The sequence below is a fragment of the Cuculus canorus genome, chromosome 1 (genome assembly GCF_017976375.1).
Source record: "Cuculus canorus isolate bCucCan1 chromosome 1, bCucCan1.pri, whole genome shotgun sequence".
Taxonomy (NCBI): Eukaryota; Metazoa; Chordata; class Aves; order Cuculiformes; family Cuculidae; genus Cuculus; species Cuculus canorus.
The window spans coordinates 183,931,498-183,951,067 of record NC_071401.1 but is presented as its reverse complement, the minus strand read 5'-3'; the positions used below and the strand labels follow the sequence as shown (position 1 = coordinate 183,951,067).

Here is a 19,570-nt window from a genome sequence, read left to right as displayed (position 1 = left end):
CTCTACTATTGTTAGTCTCTAAGAGTTAAACAGTACTAGATGAACTCGCAGAGGGGACAACGGAACAAGAAACCCTGTGGTTGAAATGTGAATTATTTTAGCAATAGCAATTATACTGATTCTAGTGGAATTTTGCTCAACTACATACAGATTTGCTTTTATAATCACATGCACTTAACTTTAAATAAAAAGAAACCTAAAAAAAAGGGAAACCCCAAATCTCCCAAGTATGGAAATGCTTGGGCCTGGAGTTTATTTTGACGTTATAGAAAAAGGAGATATCTGTGACATATTGATCAGGATCAGTACATCAGTGACAAAGAGAGTTTGGAGGTGTTCAAATCTATCCTCTGGACTTGGATTTTTTGATTACTTCTATATCTGTTGTTACTCAGACTTCTCATTTTGGAGACCTATATTTTGGCAGCTTGCAAATTAACTTCTAATAACACCAGGGCAAGAAATGAAGAAAAATGAGAAGGAATCTATTTTAAATACCTACTACATCATAGGACAATCACTAAATAATATGTTCTCTTTCAGATACACATTCCTACTCTTTGTATAAACTTGATGACATCAGCAAGAAAGATAACAAAATGTTGTTCTACAGAAGACTTTTCCATACATGTTCTTGCCCATTTGGAAGAGTCAGGAGAGGAGAGAGGAGTGGGCTTCATGCTGTGCTTACACATTTTAGTTTCTATTTATAGCTAAGTGACTCACAAATTGGTGAAAATCACTTTTTTCCTATTGATTCAAGGCAAACTGCCTGGAGCATTCTCTAAGTAATTTCTCTCCTATTTTCTTTTCTTTTTTCCTTTTTTTTTTTTCTGTATAACATTTAAAAGATGGCGTTGGCTTTGCATTTTACTTAAAACACCACCATGATACTGATCCTATCAAATGCAAAGGTAAATGTTTCCTATGATTGTGCTACTGTGTTGAGAAAAGTCATGTTTATGCACACTGATTTTGCAAGCTTTAGAGAGCTGAGTCTCTGCCAGCAGTATGAGGCTGGCTTATTGAAACCTCCACGGAAAGATCTGCTACGGCAGAAGGGCTAGTTTATAGCATACAGGCATGAAGCTTAGACTTACTGAAAAGAAGTACTCTTAAAAAGCCAGCAGGAATTGCTTTGATTCCAGAAATGAGAATCAAGACTGATAAATTATCAGCAGAACGTCTATTGCCAGAGACAATAATCAACAGCCTAACAATAAGGCACCTGAAATGTTTTGCTTCTGTATTTTACCTTGTTTTCATTTATCCCCGTTAGTCCTAGGATACTAAATAAGGCACATCTCACATTCAGCTTTCTTGTAATTACATCAAGTGAAAGTTTCCATTTTCTTAAAAAAAAAAAACCCAAACCCAAACCATAATGCAGTGCTACAATTTCACTTAGTTAAAATCAGTAGTTATGAGAGAGAGGCGAATGCAAGGTCAGGTCAAATGCTAAAAAGATTAGTATAGAAAAGAGTCAAAAATGCAAGTAAGACCAAAAAGGTCATCTTTGATCAGGTCTGATGTACCCAAATTCCTAAGACACTTGTTTCTGATGTCTGCAAACTAGATAGCTACAGTGTATGTTTTTCTTAGAGTCTAAAAGTTTAATGATAAAAGCAAGCTATTTTATTGTTTTGGTGTTTGAAATAAATATAAACACTTTGGATTTTAAAATTGTAAATTTAGAATGTTTTACATCATGATGAAACATTCAGTACATATATGAGTATGAAATGCATTATATTCCATACTGAATTTCTTAATCTACAGCAGCAAAACCAGTCAATTCATCTCAGACCATAATAAAAAAGGAGTATAAACTCTTCTAGGTACAGATATTATTTGTACTTCTTATGGAAGACCTCTACTTAATGGCCATAGACATGTCATTACAAGGCAAATGACAAATGATGAAATGAGAAAAGAGGAAAAGTTATAAGGATAATTAGAAAAAATAAAAAAGGAAAAGAGGAACTTGGAGACTTATTGAGATGCTGCACGGGCTGGCATACACCCTCTTCTTTGGGCTCCTGCCAGCTGCCAAATTTCCAGGGAACTGTTACTACACTCTGCATATGTTGTAGCACCCTTTCAGCCAGGTAAACCTTCAATAGGATTTAATCGCGGCCACTCTCAGGTTTCATTTATTTCTTTGACTTTGATACAGATGTATTCTGAGGTGCTGGTTATTGTGCAGATAGTATTATTAGTCCTTCTAATAATTTGATATTGCTACTTATGTAATCTTTTCTAAAATGTTTGTTTCTATTGCAAACATTTGCTTATCAGAGGAACCAGCCTCCTTTAGCATACTGACCCTAGAAGTCTGTTATGTATACAGTGTTGCCTAATAAGTAATCAGCGGAACACGGTGAAATTTTATATATTAAGCACTGAAATAACTGTCAACTAGATACATCTAGGTCACCATTTGGAATTAAAAGCCATAAAGTCCTTAATTTCTTGACTGATGCTCCCACTGGGATTTCTTTGCTCATTTTGAGATTACAGTGTGCTTGAAACTTCAACGTGCTGTCAGAATTCATTGAAAAATTGCTTGACTGATGTTTAAATAACCATCCTCTACCAAGAAGCAGCTGGTATCAAAGTATGCTATTTTAAACTCATTACAAGAAAGAGCCGTTGCCCAGACATGGTTAAAATAAGATACAGAAACTTCCTTTTCTCTGCCTGACTTTGATGATGTGTGATATGCCCCATATTTTAGCTGTGGCTTTGTTCTCTGCTAAGTGCCACACCAGTCTTGTAAAAATACTGTCTTTGTGGTTTGACAATAGTAGAATTCACTGAATCTGCCTGCCTGCTGCCCCAGCACTTTCTGTTCCCACCCAACCAATAGTCCAGCTGAGGGAGTCAGACCAACAGAAACCCTCTTCTACACAGTGGGACAAGCATAAATGTTTCAGACTGAGCCTATAGGAAAGATGGGAAGGGGCTCTTTATCAGGGAGTGTCGTGATAGGACAAGGGGTACCGGTTTTAAGCTGAAAGAGGGGAGATTTAGATTAGATATTAGGAAGAAATTTTGTACCATGAGGATGGCGAGGCACTGGAACAGGTTGCCCAGGGAAGTCGTAGGTGCCCCATCCCTGGAGGTGTTCCAAGGCCAGTTCGGATGAGGCTTTGAACAACGTGATCCAGTGGAAGGCTCAACAGGGCGAAGTGCAAGGTCCCTCATCCAGGTTGGAGCAATCTGTGGTTTCAATACAGGATGGGGGATGATGTGATTGAGAGTAGCCCTGCGGAGGACTTGGGGTGCTGACTGATAAGCTGAACATGAGCTGGCAATGTGTGCTCGCAGCCCAGCAGGCCAACCACATCCTGGGCTCCATCAAAAGAAGTGTGGCCAGCAGATCGAGGGAAGTGATTCTGCCCCTCTATTCCTCTCTTTGAGACCTTATCTGGAGCATTGTGACCAGTTCTGAAATCCTCAGCATAAGAAGGCTGTGGAGCTGTTGGAACGGGTCCAGAGGAGAGCTACAAAGATGATTGGAGTGCTGGAGCACCTCCCATACAAGGACAGGCTGAGAGAGTTGGGATTATTCGGCGTGGAGAAGGCTGAGAGGAGATCTTATAGCGACCTTCTAGTACCTGAAGGGGCTACAAGAAAGCTGGGGAGGGACTGTTTATGAAGGCTTGTAGTGACAGGACATGGGGCAATGGCTATAAACCGAAGAGGGGCATATTTACACTAAACATAAGGAGGAATTTCTTCACCATGAGAATGGTGAGACACTGGCACAGGTTGTCCAGGGAAGTTGTGGCTGCCTCATCCCTGGAGGTGTTCGAGGCCAGGTTGGATGGGGCCTTGGGCAGCCTGACCCAGTGGGAGGTGTCCCTGCCCATGGCAGGGGGTTGGAACTGGGTGATCTTTAACGTCCCTTCCAACCCAAGCCATTCTGAATCTAAGCCTCCTCCCGCCCCGGGCACCAGGCTGGCTGTGCGCAGCCCCGCAACTCTCAGCCCTTCGAGCCCGGGCCGCACGGCAGCACGCCGTGAGCAGCGGGGCGGGTAGCAGCCCCCGCGGCGGGCGGGCGGGAGCGGGGCGGGCGGGGGGAGGAGGAGCCGCGGCCGCGGGGCGGAGCCGCCGTCCCGGTCCGCCACCAGCAGGGGGCGGGCGCGCCGCCTCCGCGCTCTGCTTTGCCTGCGCGGCGGCTCCGCCGGGCTTCCTGCTCCGTCGCGCGGGTCGGGGCAGCCGCGCCGGGACCCGCACACACCGGGTAGGGACGGGCGTTCTGCGCGGGGCGCGGCGCTGCCGGCTTCGCCTCCCGGTCGGGCGCTGCCGCGGGAGGGGCGAGGCGGGGGTCTCCTCTCCCTCCTCCCGCCGGTGCCGCGGTGGGTGCGGGAGGAGGCGGCGGCTCCGGCTGGCGGAGCGGGGCAGCCGACACGGGGGCTCGTCGCGGGGGAAGCGAAGCGGCGCTGCTTTTCGTTGGGTCGGTTCTCGGTGGAGCCGCGGAGCTCGGGCGTTTGTTGGCGGAGGGGTTACGAGGTTCGACTCTTGTTTGGCTTAAACTTGGTGTTGCTTCAGAAAGCGGCTGTGATAAGGAGAGTGTGCGTCCAGGTCTGCCTTGTGCTCCTTGTCGAAACTCTACGCGTTTCTTGCGTTTCTGGCCTCCGAGTTGGTGAAGTAGGAAAAAATAGAGTAATTCTATGGTTTGGGTTTTTTTTTTTTCGTAGGTAAATGCTACTGTAAGAAACGCTTATTCACTGGTAAAATATTGAAAAGGACAAAGTCTTTGAAGCAAAGGCAGTAATTTATAAAGGCTTGTAGTGATAGGACCAGGGGCAATGGGTATAAACCGGAGAGGGGCAGATTTATACTAAACATAAGGAGGAATTTCTTCACCATGAGAGTGGTGAGGCACTGGCACAGGTTGTCCAGGAAAGCTGTGGCTGCCCCATCCCTGGAGGTGTTCGAGGCCAGGTTGGATGGGGCCTTGGGCAGCCTGATCTAGTGGGAGGTGTCCCTGCCCATGGCAGGAGGGGTGGAACTGAAAGATCTTTAAGGTCCCTTCCAGCCCAAACTATTCTATGATTTTACAATTCAACGCTGAATCGGATGCCTTTTTAAAAAAGGCATCCTATCTTACAAAAGCAGTAAGTATATCTACTAGTTAGAGAACCGTGTGGAGTCCTCGAGTGTTTATTTTTTTTAGGTTATCCAACCATGTCTGGAGACTTCCTTTAGGTTGTCTCCTGACCCAAACCAGCCACATCTTACAAGACAATTAAGCATATCAACAAATTCTTGCAACTCTTAAGTAAGTGTTTATCCTTTCAGGTTATTCATCCGTGTCTAGAGGTTGTCTGCGTATTATCTCTCGATACAAGATAGATTTATATTAGATGATAATTAAACATACAAACCAGCTCAATTAAATTTCATATTACCATACCTTAAGTTACATTTTTTCCTGAGTTGCCGAGGGGCTGTGTAATTCACCGGATTTCTTGATGTTTCCATTTTTTTTACGTTTAAAAGAGGCTAAATGATGAAGTAATAACTTCGGACTTTTGTAAAGCTCTCTGCATGCATCAGGTATTCTTCATACTATTATGTGTGCCCTGGAAGGCCACGCAAGCTTAGAGGCCGTGGTGGTTCTTTGCTGGTGAACCTACCTGGGTGGTACTCTTCTTTTAACAAAATATTTTCTTTAAGCTAAGCGGAAAATTATTTGGGGAGGGGGGGAAGCAAACGAAACCAAACAAAAATGGCTGGTTAATGACTGTGCACAACAGTCCTGCTTTTTTTAAAGCCTGCAAAACTAATCAAGGTGTGAATGCCTTCATTAGCACATATTCTCCCTCAGGGATTCTTTTGAGTATGAGGAAATCTTTTTCATCTATTGGTTTGCGCAATTGTCTATGTGGCAAAACAGGTTTTGTAACTTGCTGTAAGCCCGCAGGTAGGCTCTTCACAGGATAATGGCTGGGTATTTAACATCGTGTAAGAACGTCTGATCACTTCGGGATGGAGGAGGCACTTGGTTTGTCGAGGCCATTGTTTCCTTCTCTTCCTCACAGCCCTGGCCACTCGCTTCCCACAAGTTAATGCCTGGCCTCTCCAGGTGCCGCTTAAGTGCTTCGGGGAATATGAGCTCCCTGCTTAATGAGAATTTTATAGGCTCTTTAAGAGAAGGGTGATGATATAGAAAGAGTTTGAGAATTTATTGACACTTCGGCAAGGTAGTACTTCAAAAAATGAACTGTTACTACTGAATGCATAGTTTCTGGGTTTGTTCATATTATTAGCATAAAATATGGGAAATGGATTGGGTTTTTTTGCTGTAAGATCACAAGATGCAACAGTACTATGCAAGTTGCAAAAAAATACCCATTTGCTTACAGATTATTGCCGAAGATTAGGTGTCCTTAAGATGCAACCGTGACAAACACGGAGAACTTGCTCCTTGCGATTTAAATTGTTGAGAAAGTGGTTGTTATTCAAGTAGAACTTAGGTTCTGGCTTTTATACAGTCCCAGTGAAGTCAGAGGATTGACATGGGAGCGTAAGGGCTGCAACACTTAACACTTGTATCAGTGATCACTGTCTCCGTGAGCCCTAATATAAGTGATATATGTTCCGTTTTTCACTAAAATCTGCTGAGGAAGTTTAAAATTTAAGATGTAATTACTGTAAACCTGGGTTTTTTCTCTGCCAGCGGCTGGTTGCACAACCGTGTGACAATTGCTTTGCTGTCAACAGATCTGGAATTGCAGTAATTGCTTCACAGTTCAGAATGATCGCTTTGGGATGTCTTGCACTGATATGAAACCAAGACTGTCTATAAATTTGCAGGATTACTTTAGGGGAAAAGCAATCTGCAATAGTGTCAGAAGTCTTGCAGTCTAATCATGAGACTTCATGTGATGGCTGAGCATCCTGATGCTGCTGTGCTTTGCTTCCCAAAACTCATAAGACATCTGCTAATCTGGCAGAAATTATATTAATTCTCTTTTACTGGATACTGGTTACTTTCCTTAGTAAGCAAATTTATGTGGCCTGGGCTGTAAAAATGGTGAGTAGGGCTGGAACAACGTGGCAGGTGAGCTCACCTATCTCACAAATTATCATGTTTCGATACAGCCCTAAGGCCCAGCGACAAGTAAGAGCCCTGATGAGGAAATATCTTTAAACTGGTATTGCTGCTTGAAGCCTTCTTTCTTAGCAGCAGAATTTTAAACTTGAATGGGTGTTAAAGCATCTGTAACCTGTAAATAGGTGTTCCTGGCTTCCTACTTCATTGTCTAAAATGCCGTGTCTAACCATGAATCCAAGCATAGCTTCTTCATTTTTTTCTTTGTTGTAAGCGTTCTGAGAGGGTTTTACGATTTTTTTTAATAGAAAAAATATTTTTCTGGATATTTTGTTATGCTAATTCTGCTCTTCTATTTGTATGAATCTGCCTGTATCTTGATATTATCCACAAATTTAAAAAGCTTATCCCTATTCAGTAGCACGTGTAATCGATGAGAATAGTAGTATTTTACTGAGGCTTCTTAAAATCCAGTCACACTTAAATTTTCACAGGGAATTACTGATAGTAATTCCAAAAGAATAACTATTTTTGCTCCACGTATACAGTACCATAATTTTATGATACAAAAATAGTTTATATCTTCATTTGCAGTTGGAAGTGCAACTTGGCACTGAGCTCCAACAAGAGCTGGAAAAAGCTGAGAGGATATGGAGGAGTCTTTGTGGGAGGGGGAAGAATCTTTGAAAGACTGTTGGGATGGAGAGAGCTGCTAGAGTAAACTCTGCCCTGAGTTTAATGTGCACTCCTGTTGAGTCAGTTTTAATAGCAGAAAGCTGCACAGTGTGTTTATTTGTACAAAAAAAAGGTAGCTAAAATCCTACTTAATGTCAGAACAGATGACACAGTCTCCCCTCTTCATAAGACTTGCTTTCTTCTTGTGACTGGCTGACTTCCTTCCCTTTTCCCACCCTCTCTCTAGTTTCCTTTTATCTAAGGAGAAACTAACCATCTCCTAGTAGCAAAGGTGCTTTTTTCTTATGTTTGGGGTATCAACAGTCAGTTGAGTCATCATTTCATACATTTAAGCTGGTATGAGCTAATACTACCACTGCTAGAAAGCTGCTCACCTGCTTCCAGACACTTATTTCTGCTTTTGAATCAGCCCAGATATTCTTGCAAGTACCGCGGTGAGGTGGTTGAGAGAACTGCCATGGCTATTTGCTTGCTGGCCAGCTGAACATCAGTGACACCTGAATGGTTTTGGAGCTGCGTTTGAATGGATTCAGCCAGCAATTTATTACAGGAATTCCTGTAGTAAATTAGTGAATATTTTTAAAACAACATGATCCAGAGAGTCATGACATCAGGAGTTGTTACAGCCATAGAGTGATTGCATGTCAGCCTCTTCATGTCAGCTCAGTAGCTCAGTGGAAAGCTCAATGTGGTAGGCACCCTTCTGTCACAGAGGGATGCTGTTCTTCAAATTAGTGTGTGTACTTAATGTGGCAAATATTTCCATAGATGATGATGTGCAGTAACTTGCTATCCTACGTTACTTTATTTTTTCCCCACCTGTGATGATCCTTAGATATTTTTTTTTTGAGTCTGAAAGGATAGAAGATGGCTATGTTGGATTTTAGTTAGTGGGGTGTGTACCAGTTGTTAAGTAAGTACTAAAGTATGCAAAGTATATGTATACCTACAAATATAAAAAGAATACATAACCCTTGGGATATTTTTTTTTTTTGCTGTGAAATTAATTCTTCTTGGGTATGGCATATTTGTATGGTACTGGTTGCTGGAAGGCTGCCCCTAGCCAGGAATCTAGAGACTGCAATTTTTGTCTCTGTCTTCAGCAGGAAGAAGTGAGTCACTTTAGAGCTGTTAAAATAAAAGATCATGCAACTGGCTGACTTACTCTCCGTTTCTTAGCATCTTCCACTTCAAAAGCTGTGACTGTATCTGCAATGCGATCCCAACTCTCAGTGTCTTGTAGGCATAGTGTGGCCTCTCTGTGGTCTGGGCTTGCTGTGTTGCTGTTGCTTCTTCTCCCCCTGAGCTAATGCATGATGTTTTTTCTCTGCAGAGTGCTTCCCTCAGCCCGTATCACTCTTTCTATCCTGTAAAAGGCTAAAGCCAAGCGCTGTCTCACCTGGGAGATGAGTGGATGAGAAGACACTATGGTGGAGTAGGGGTTTCTATATCCCTTAAAGAGGAGGGGGAGAGAGAGAGACCAACAGTGCTCTGAGCAGTAGTTGTCGCCTGGGAGTACTTTCCCCAGAGGCACATCCCAGCTTCCTGGTGAGATCAGCTTGCTCCTGAGCAAAGGTTAAAACTCCTCAACGTGCAGCCTCAGCACATGCTGAACTTCTGTTAAAGAAGCTTAAATACTTGGTAGTATCAAAGTAATTTTTTTGGCAACAGCATGTTGTGAGATGCCTTGCTGCTATCAGTAACCTTGATCCTCTCTGCCTTGCACAGTGTGTAGGAGCTACATGCTTTGCTGTGCCTGTGATCTTGGTGTGCAGCTCTGTGTTGAGGTCAATGTGATAGTCTGTGTTGTAAATGGATCTCAGTCATAAGATGATGATCTCATTCTGACATCTTAAAGCTGCTAACTAGAGTCTAGTTTTGCTTGAGGAGAATAGCAGTGCAGAGGAGCAGACCGGTCTTCCTGCAGCAAACTTGGACCTAGAGAGGACGTATTTGCAATATTCCTTTCTTATTCTACTTGCTTGATAACTTTATTTAAAATGGGCTCCAATGTGATGTACTGTAACCGTAGCCTCAGTACATTTTTGTGGTGTGTGTGGTTATATTAAGTCATAGTAATTATATGTATGCTAATTGTTCTTCAGATCCATAATCTTTTTATATGGTAGCTCTATTGAGAATTGCTCTATGGGCAGGATTAGGTGCATGGTACTTAAGCATCCGTTACGAGTGGTGTCCTCAGGGGTCCGTACTGGGAGCAGTGCTGTTTAATAACTTTATCAATGATATTGACAGTGAGATTGGAATCTTCAATATAAGAAGCATATGGAGCTGTTGGAACAGGTCCAGAGGAGGGCTACAAAGATGATCGTAGTGCTGGAGGACATGCTGAGAGAGTTGGGGTTGTTCATCCTGGAGAAGAGAAGGCTCAGAGGAGATCTTACAGCAACCTCCCATTACCTGAAGGGGGCCTACAGGAAAGCTGGAGAGGGACTATTCATAAAAGCTTGTGGTGATAGTATGAGGGGGAATGGGTATAAACTGGAGATGGGCAGATTTAGAGTAGGCATTAGGAAGAATTTCTTCATGATGGGAATGGTGAGACACTGGAACAGGTTGCCCGGGGAAGCTGTGGATGCCCCATCCTTGGAGGTGTTCAAGGCCAGGTTGGGTGGGGTCTTGGGCAGCCTGATCTAGTGGGATATCCCTGCCAATGGGTTGGGTTGCAACTAGATGATCTTTAAGGTCCCTTCCAACCCTAACTATTCTGTGATTCTATGATTAGTGTGATAACAGGCTTGGTACTTTATTAATACAGAGATGGGAAAGCTGTTGTACATTTGAAACATCTGCTGGATTATGGCAACACGTTTTTTGTAGTGGAATCTGGTGATCTTGCAGATTAATACATTGCAAAGCTTTATTTAATTCTTCCTGTTGTGGAAAGACTGAACACACTTTGGCCTGTGAAATCAAGGTGGTAATTTGTTTCTTAAGAAATATGACAGAAAACAAATCAGCAGTTTTGAACTTTTGAACAGGTGGTAGTTGCAGCAGTGCTTCAGTTTCAAAACAGTTTGTTCATAATTTAACAGAATAAAATGTTAAACTTAGCTCTCTTAAATCTTCATTGTGAGATTTACGTACTTTTGTATGATGAAGCTGGAAAAGCAGGTAGGTGAATGAGATTCAGCGATTTATCCTTAAAGATTTTATCTGTGTGATTTTATTCAAGCCTATGAAATACAGGGCCAAGATTCTCTTAAATAGGTACAACAACAGCAATGTTACAGTTTACTTTATCACATATAATATGACATTAAATTAAATTCATTTTTTAAATATACGGAGCAGTAAATTTTGTGTAGTATTTGGAAGAGTCTTTGAAGTATGTATTAGGTGTTTTTTTGGTGTTTTTTCTTTTCTTTTTTTAATTGGAAAAGGAACGAGGATTGGGTTTCATTCTCGGTGGGAGGAATGCCTTAGTATCTTGGGCTTCTCAGGACTCAGGAGAAATTTTTTGTGTTTGAAACTGACGAGTTTGTGTGTTGCCTAATCTGAAATACTGGATTGATGCCAGTAGCAAAAGCTTGCATGGTCAGTGCTTTGACATGTCACTTGGGAAATGTTTGTTTTGCACATCAGGTATCAAAACTCTCTGGCATAATGGTTCTTCTCAAATATATTTCCTTTCTTAGAAGTGAAACTGTAGAGCAGTTTTTGCAGTGTTGGGCATGGAACAGTACCTGAATTACCTGTTTTTGATTTTGGAATAAGTTTGTTTTATTTGCTAAATTTACCTGAGTTTCCTTTGCAGTTAATAGAGGTAAAATAAAATCTCATTTTAAGAAGCAAACACTTGGGGTCTAATTCAGTCTTCTCAGAATACCGAGCTGACTCTTACACATGTATGGAAGAATACACTTCAGGTGATATCACTTTTGTGAGAAGTTAATAATTGTACTTCGTGGTAGTATTTGTATCTAACGAGAAAAAAACAAGTGCATGTCTAGGAGTCTGTAAGTTTTTGTGTGAACAAACCTTTTGCCTCTGTGAAGCCATAACCACAAGGAATTCATATGGATGTAGGGAAGAACTGCTTGGATTGCAGTCTGTGTCATCAGATACAAGTAATGCATGATTGTACAATAATATTGACCTACAGTAGTGACTTTTTAGAAGATATTATTGGTTTTTGTGTGTGCCCTTCACCAGTTTCAAATTAAGTGAATTTTGTAAATATGGTGGAAGAACTATGCGTAGTCTAGCAGAAGGGTGAGTGATCATCTGGGTAAGGAAATAATACATCTTGTATTTGAATAAGATTGTCATATTGGAAGCCTAGATTCTCCTACTCCAATTTAGACTTGGAATTATTTTGACTGTCTCAGCTGTTTGGTCCATGGCATACATATAATTCAGGTTGGCACAACCACTGGTTTAAAACCAGAGCTCACATAAGAATAGCTAATGCTGTCCTTGGCATGTCTAATTCGCTGTGTAATTTTGAGTAGAAAACCACCACTACTCTGACCTGCTGGAAAACACCAGGCTGAAATATCTATTAAGAAAGGCTGGATTAAACAAAATGTTGTTTCACTGGTTGCATTTTACCAGGTATGAAAATGTAAAATGGCTTTCTTTCAGCTTTTCTCTGACGGGAAGAAAAAATGCATCTGCTAATCATTGGGGATGGCAGTTTGTGCTGCAAAAAATAAACACTGTCCTAATCTACTCATGACTCAGAAATAAAAATAAAAGCGCAAGCCTTCAAGCTTTTTTTTTTTTCTTCCTTTGTTACTAAGTAATTTTGAATGCTTTTCTAATTCTAGTACAGTGTATTTGGTATGCTATTCGTATTAGCAGATAGTAAATACAGATAAAACTATGTATAATGTTATTTGACCATTTTTTAAAGTATACAATCCTTTTAAATTCCCTCTGAATTCGATTATAAGCATCTCAGGCGGATACAGATTTAGTATTATGTATCTGCATAGAGATTTGAATGTACTAGTGTAGAAATACGGGGTTAATATTGAAGGGGACACTTACTAGCACCTTGTAGACTACCTACATTAACAAAACCACTTTTGTGTTTTTACAGACTTTTGTGATTATTTACAGACTTCTTTGATATTTGTTTGTACCTATAGCTGGAAAGTTGTTTTCCTTCAACACTATGACTACAAATAGCTAGGCAGCAATCAGTGCATTTTGAGAACAGTCTGTCTGTTCCATCTCAGCAGCTTTTAAAAAAATGATAAAATACACCTTGGAGGTAAGAGGGAAGGTTGTCCCTTCCTTCTCTATTTGCTTTCACAGTTACTTTCAAAGCAAACATGATTCCTTTAGCCCTTACTTGTTTTATTTAGGTCATATAATTGTTATCTAGATTCTTCCATTTGGGGATTATGCTTTAAGATAGAGAAAAATACGTATAGGTCTCAGTTAAAAGTCTGGATAGTACATAGAGCAGAGTGGTTTTTATTTGTTTAGGCAGAGCAGAATAATTGCTTTTTGTTTCATACAGGAGTCCTGTTGGTAGAGTTCACAATGAGCAGTTATACTTCTGCAGCAATATGACATTGTTGACTCCAAAATTAGAGTGCTGCTATAATCTCTTGAAGCCTTTTCATTATGACTGCTGCCTGTTTTACCTTACTTGATGTCTGTTTTGAAAGTGTACTACTTTGTTTTGTTAAATATCATTGTCGGTTTTGGCACCTTTTTCTAATTAACTAAGATCAGATTTCAAAATCATCTTGACCTTCTAAGTTCTTGCCTTTCATCTTTGCTTGTTTTTATGTGCCCATTTCATAAGTATAATGTACACATGCTGTCAAATTGCTAATGGAAATTCTATTATCCTGGGGATGAAGGAGACTAATCTGCATTTTTCATTATTATCCATAAAAACATTTATTACAGTCATGTTTGATAAACTCTTGTAATCAAGTACATTGCAAGTGAGCAGAGCTTTCATGCACAGTAAGTAGGGCAGAAGCTGTGGCTAAGTGACAAATGCCCTGTCTTGTGTCCCTCACTGCACCATCTCTGGGCAAGAGTGTTGAGCAAGGCTGATAAAGAATTCACCCAATGAAATTGCATTCAGCTTGGGACTGAAATCTGGACTTCAATGTTTCATCAGTGTGGCAGTATTAATAAGAACTGTTCGTTTGCATTTTATGAATTACTTCACTCTCAATACAATTTCCTCTTGCGTCTTGATTATAGGAAGAAAACTTCCTTAATGACCATCATATCTAATACATGTATGTGGAAAGAACTCAATCTTGGAGTGTTAGAAACTTCATATCATTAATAAAACATGATGATGATTTTTACTAGGCAGGATTATAGGCTTCTGTCTTCCTAATGAAGTTAGAGGCTCCCTCTGTGAAGTATCTGGCAGGGTTCCTTCAAGAGACACAGATCACTTATAAAAGCAAGTATCTGCTGCTTTAGTGATTGAAGTTTTAGTATGTATCAAATACATGCAGTACCTGTGTTGGATGTATGTACTAAATTTTCAGATTTGTGTTGAGCCTGTCATCTCCACACAAGTTTATCAACAGGCGGAACAGAGTGAGGGGAGATCCCCTTTCTCTTAGTTTTTTTTTTAATTATAAGCTGCTGGTTTTTGTTTTTCTTCTACTTTTGTTATATTGCGCTGTGTATAGCATTTTGGGCTGTCATGGAGGTTGCTTGGAATGCCTTTGGCACTCGAAGTCTCAACATCTGGAAATTGCCCCTGCCTTGGGACAGAATACAATGCACAAGGATGGGTGGAGTAGAAAAAAAGCAACCAGTAACCTCAGATCCCAACTGTCTTTTCACATATCCACTCCCTACTAGTTTTCATCCAAAATGAATTAACACTTTTCTGCACGGGTAGGCATGCCACTCCACGCAAGGAAATGGACAACGGCATACCAGTGTTCACAAAGGATATATAATATGTAACTTCTTGTCTTCTCTGATTCAGTGAGCTGTCTACCTTTTTCCTTCCTATTTTTTTGAGGGATTGAACAGCTAGTGTGCTGGGCTGTGCTGAAAGAGCAATTTCTGAACTTGCTAATATGGTGGCACAAGCTTCCTGCCTGTCTGCTGTTTTTCTCTGACTTTTGTCATTGAGTCCATCATGCTCTGCCAATTCAGAGAGAATGTGCTATGTGAATTTAACGAAGCATTCCCTCCTTCTTTGTTTTTTACTATTCAAGTATTTCACAGCTTTACATACTGGAATTTTACTATCGCACTAGACCCGTGTGGCTGGCTGGCTGAGCTCACCTGAAGGTTAGCATTGTCAGAGTTTTACAAGAAAATTATCCGTCAGATACTCACAAGAGGCCTGACTCTACCAGCCTGTAGACAGCATCTTTGTAGTTTTGTTCTCTTTATTCGTGATGTGGATATGGCTTACTGTATTTGGAAGATCACTGGTCTGAATGCTGGCACTGTTTTCTCTTCAATGCTAGCTCCAGTCAGTTGGCAATGGCAGGTAGTGAGGTTCACATGGCTTTTCTGAAAGATAAGGTTGTTGCTGTGAGACTTGTCTGCACCATTAGCACAGAGCAAAATCATAGGAAAAGGAGAGCATGCTCCTCTGGCCTCATGAAGAGTTGCACAAGATTCCTTTGACAAATAGGAATTTTGGAAGTTTAGCAGAAATCCACAGTGATGTTCATCATGTGACTTAATACACAAGCCATGTATAGATAGTTGACTGTGCTAATTGTAACTAGAATTTGTTCTGACTTACTGTCCATGATAGATGTAAACCTGCAATTTGCCACACTTCTCCTTCCAGTAGTCTACCCTGGAGAATAACAACTTCCTTTCTTTTGACATAGGGGAAAACCAGCGTCTGAGGGTACCAGTTTTAGGTTCTTCTGTGGGTAGCTTCTTGTTTCAAGGCACTTGATGATGCATGTAAAGGATTTCTTGGTTTCTTTCCACTGTGCAAGCTTTAGACTTTGAGTGCTAAACCTCTTAGGTTCTGCATTAAGAAAATAATCTGAAGAAAATCCATGTTCCACAGTCATGTAATGCAAAGCTTCACAAAAACAGCCGTTTCACTTTGACTTGTAGATCCTGGTCACTTCTGTTGCCTATTTTGTGATGTTCTCCTTGGCCTTCACATCTATATAGGGTTTTGCTGTACTCATTGGGGGGCTCCCTATAGACCTGTTTTAGGCTGCACCTCCTGCCCGAGACTGACTAGTAAGTGATAAAATAAGCCTTGTTGTACTGTGTGACAAAGATAAATTATGTTTATGTAGTAAGAAAGTGGTTTTTTATATTACTAGACATTTAGGCTGTAATTCTCCTGCCCCTGCTTGATGAAATCTTACGTTAAAGAGGAGAAAAATAGTGTTTGATGTTTTTTAGTCCATTCCTAATACAATCAGAGGAAGGGTTTTGCTACTGGTTTCGTGCATCTCAGTCTGAGCAAGCTCAGTTGTGGTCCTGTCTTCTTTGTTTGTCTTTAATGATCCTGAAATATGTACTGTTATAAAACCAGATTTAGATTTTCTATCACTTCTCTAATTCTAATTATGAGGTCTAATACTAAAGGTGTAGAGCAATGGTCTGCAAGCATTCATAAGGGCTCATAGGCTGTCCTGTTTTATTCCTGGTTTGGCTTGAATTAAAAAGAACAATTTGAAGATAATCCTTTAAAGAAAAGGACTTGGCATTCGTAAATTATTCTCTTGCAGCTTGAAAATGCTATTCACCATTTATCTGTACTGTGACTTTCCTGTATTTATTCTCTAGGTCAAACCCCAGAATTTTTTGGTATGCTGTAATTTAGGGAAAGAGTCTCTAAATCACTTCTGAAATGTCTGTCAAGTTGTGGCATTTTTACCTATTTTTTTCTCTTTTTAAATCAATACAGTTTCATTTAAAAAAAATGCCTGTTACCTGTTGTGTACTTGTTGAGTGCAACAAATAATGATCACTGAGACAGCTAGATGGAGGAGTTGGGGTAAAGGCATTCTGCAGTCAAGGTTCAGTTGTCATTTAACTTAGTTTCTGCTTTTTTGGTTTTGTTCATATTTGTGCTTTCATATTTTGTCTTCATTATGTCTTTGTAGTAAAAGAAAGAGGAAACTTCTTTTCAGTGCCGATTTAAAACATGTTCCTGGTTATTCAAAGTACAGACGGTGTTTATCGTAGTATCATAGTATCGTTAGGGCTAGAAGGGACCTTAAAGATCATCTAATTCCAACCTCCTTGCCATGGGCAGGGACATCCCACTAGATCATGCTGCCCAAGGCCCCATCCAACCTGGCCTTCAACAGCTCCAGGGATGGCACATCCACACCTTCCCTGGACAACCTGTTCCGTGCCTCACCACTCTCATAGTGGAAAAATTCTTCCTGATGTCCAGTCTAAATCTGCCCCTCTCTAGTTTACACCCATTCCGCCTGGTCCTATCCCCACAAGCCTTTACGAATAGCCCCTCCCCAGCTTTCCTGTAGGCCCTCTTCAGGTGCTAGAAGGTCCCTACAAGATCTCCTCTGAGCCTTCTCTTCTCCAGGCTGAACAACCCCAACTCTCTCAGCCTGTCCTTGTATGGAAGGTGCTCCAGCCCTCTGATCATCTTTGTAGCCCTCCTCTGGACCCGATCCAAGAGCTCCATATCCTTATGTTGAAGATTCCAGAACTGGACACAGTATTCCAGATGAGGTCTCACGAGAGAGGAATAGAGGGGCAGAATCACTTCCTTCGACCTGCTGGCCACGCTTCTTTTGATGCAGCCCAGGATGTGGTTGGCCTTCTGGGCTGCAAGCATACATTGCCAGCTTCATGGCGGGTTTATTTTAACGATGTTTCTGAAAGCAGGTATGGGGGAGAAAGGAGCTTAGAATAATTCTGTTCATAGAATTTGAAAAAGTTTATCTGCCCAGATTCTTGTTGTGTGTGTTTTGCTTTTTTTTCTGAGACAGATAAATATTAGCCTTTCACGGAAAGAAGATATATATGTGTATAGTATATGTGGATATAAATATAATGGATGTATTGTGTCCATGAAATGCTGTGAGATTTTCCTTGTACAGCTCTAGCATTCAAAAACATTTGTCTGCTTTTCAAATGCTGTTAATACTTACTTCTCCTCCATAAGTATTTTAAAATAAATATTTTTTATTCTTTTTTTTTCCTGTTTCTCCCCTGACCTTTTTTTCTGAAACTTTAAGCAGTAGAGCACTACGATTGAGTGTTTGACAAAAAAGATGTGGAACACAAAGGAGTGAACTTGTAGATACTGAGTTAAGTGAAGGCAAAAGGTTGTTTGTCTGAACTAAATTTTTCATATCTTGCATAGTCCATGAGAGCTATGTGGAGGTTTTGGTTATTTTCTCCAAATGATTTGCATTTCCTGATGTATAATAATAATAGTTTTCCAAACAATTTCTGCAGGTAATGTTTTTGGTGGTTTTAAAAACATAGCATAGGACTGCAGAATGTTAGAGGTGCTGTAGTTTTTGTGATGAGGCTGTGGGAAGGCTGCTTAGATTAGAATGATAGTTGGTTACATGTTTTCAAGTTCAATCTTAGTGTAGAGGATCCAATAAAATCCCTGAATGCTATTAGTTTTTCTTTTGCCATATTAAATGTAAGTATTTACAGAGGAAAATGCAAAATAAGAAATAGTTGTGTTTGGGTTTGAATTTTTTTTTTTTTAATCCAGAAGGAAAGTAGTGATTATAGATTGTTATTTTTCTGAGTGCCTCGTGTATTCTTTTAAAGTAAATGAGGGCTCTTTCTTACTTGTGATAAGAACAGAAGAAATGAGATAGAACAGTTCAGGTAGCATACTGTATTCCGTTAATTTAATTTTTTTTTTTTTTTTTACGTGCTTGAACTACTTCAGTGTCGTAAAACAAATTACTGTTTCAATAGATATGTAGTATTTCATTAGTGAAGATTAAGATGCTTGCAAGTGTGATTTGCAAACACACCCTGTCAGTGCTGGGAGTGCCAAGTGGCTGTACGTGGTTGTCTTTGCTCTGCACTTCTTGAATCAGGGGTAGGAGCAAACTCAAGACAGGCTCAGGGCAGTGTGGACCAGCTGTGGCTGAGCATGACTATGATGCAGAGGCAGCAGCAGCTGTGGCTCTGCAGGCCGGAGGACAAGAGATTTATAGCTCAGGGACAAGGAGTTGCTTGACGAGGAGGTGGTGGCCTTTGATCAGAGTCTGTGTAGGTTGTTGCCAATTTTGCCTTTGTGGTCACAAGCTCTTCTCAAGAATAAACTTTAGGTTGCTCTTGTGGTGTTTGTTCATATGCAGTGGTTTACAATTTATTCTGAGATAGTCTCTGTTCCAAGGGTTGGTGCTTCTGTCAACATTGACCATCAGGTGAATCTTCTAGATGCTGCTGTGAGTGACAAATGTGTTATTGGATTTCTGTAATGAATAAAGTATTAGAATAGCCTTCTTTCAGTTCCATTGAATGCGTTTTTACAGTATCCTAAAGGCCAAAACGCTTAAATGTTTTCTCTCCAAAGCAGTTTGCTATGTTATATTGCCAAATAACAATTTGCACTTGAAAGTCACTAGAACTTTGAAGCTGCTGACTTTTACCACATAGCTTTAGCAAATAGAAGACTGCTTAGATACAGCGCTACTTTGTCATGCAGACTGAAAAGTTGAAAGTTGAATGGAATTCATAGTCGGTTTGATGGAATTAATTTAATGTTTTTTCAGAGCACTCGTTTCATGGAGTGACAAACTAAAGCAATGTATCAGAAATCCATATTAAATCTTCTTCCCTTTACTGTGAACATTAAGAATTAGGTATTCAGCACAGTTTTCTTTAATGGTGTGGGCTAGAAAA

General features: G+C 40.6%; 1 protein-coding gene across 1 annotated transcript in view; it reads left to right on the top strand.

Moving 5' to 3' along the window:
* Positions 1–4,115: 4,115 nt before the first annotated feature.
* FAM3C (FAM3 metabolism regulating signaling molecule C) overlaps positions 4,116–19,570 on the top strand; it is a 30,770-nt gene continuing 15,315 nt past the window's right edge. Inside the window, exon 1 of the mRNA XM_054076785.1 lies at positions 4,116–4,249. The gene's annotated coding sequence lies outside the window, so the exon portion shown is untranslated. The remainder of the gene's footprint in view (positions 4,250–19,570) is intronic.